We start from the raw sequence: 549 nt of genomic DNA on the forward strand, positions 1-549 counted from the left end.
AACATTAGACCTAAGCCTTTAACCAAAAGTTAAATAAAACTTTCATCAAACTGTAAGTCAATTACCCATAATTTTAGAATCCAACAATAATAGTAGGGATGATAGAGTTTATTATTCTCTGCAATTAAAGGTAAAGAATTAACCCTACATATTCAACATACTATTAAAAAGTTCTCGCCGTTTTCACTGTCCCACCATGTTTTGCCCCATCTTCATATTTGCTCTCTCCTTGTTCTTTTCTTAGCCACTAAATTTGATACGAAGATTTGGCCACTTCAACTACTAAGAAGAATCAATCTCTTCTTCTTCTGTTCCCTCATAATCCTCATCATCTGATGACTCGTAATAATAAGCTCTGCAAGAAGGGAACATCATGTATATATTAGATCTAATATTAAATAGATTTTTAAATTATGATAAGAGTATGACAGATCCGTGAGGACTAAGGTTTAGCTGCCGGCTTTATAACGCGGGTATAAACACATCCATCTATGCATAGTAAGAACTTACAGGGAGGGATCTCTTGTAAATTCTTGCACTTCGTCACCA

At 34.4% G+C, this 549-nt stretch overlaps 1 long non-coding RNA gene across 1 annotated transcript; it reads right to left on the reverse strand.

The window, feature by feature from the left end:
- Nucleotides 1-29: 29 nt before the first annotated feature.
- LOC104774797 lies at nt 30-549 on the reverse strand. Its single transcript, XR_765514.2, has 2 exons — nt 511-549; nt 30-355 (listed from the first exon to the last, which is right to left on the reverse strand). It is a non-coding gene; the product is annotated as an uncharacterized LOC104774797 (long non-coding RNA).

The sequence above is a fragment of the Camelina sativa genome, unplaced genomic scaffold (genome assembly GCF_000633955.1).
Source record: "Camelina sativa cultivar DH55 unplaced genomic scaffold, Cs unpScaffold05660, whole genome shotgun sequence".
Lineage (NCBI taxonomy): Eukaryota > Viridiplantae > Streptophyta > Magnoliopsida > Brassicales > Brassicaceae > Camelina > Camelina sativa.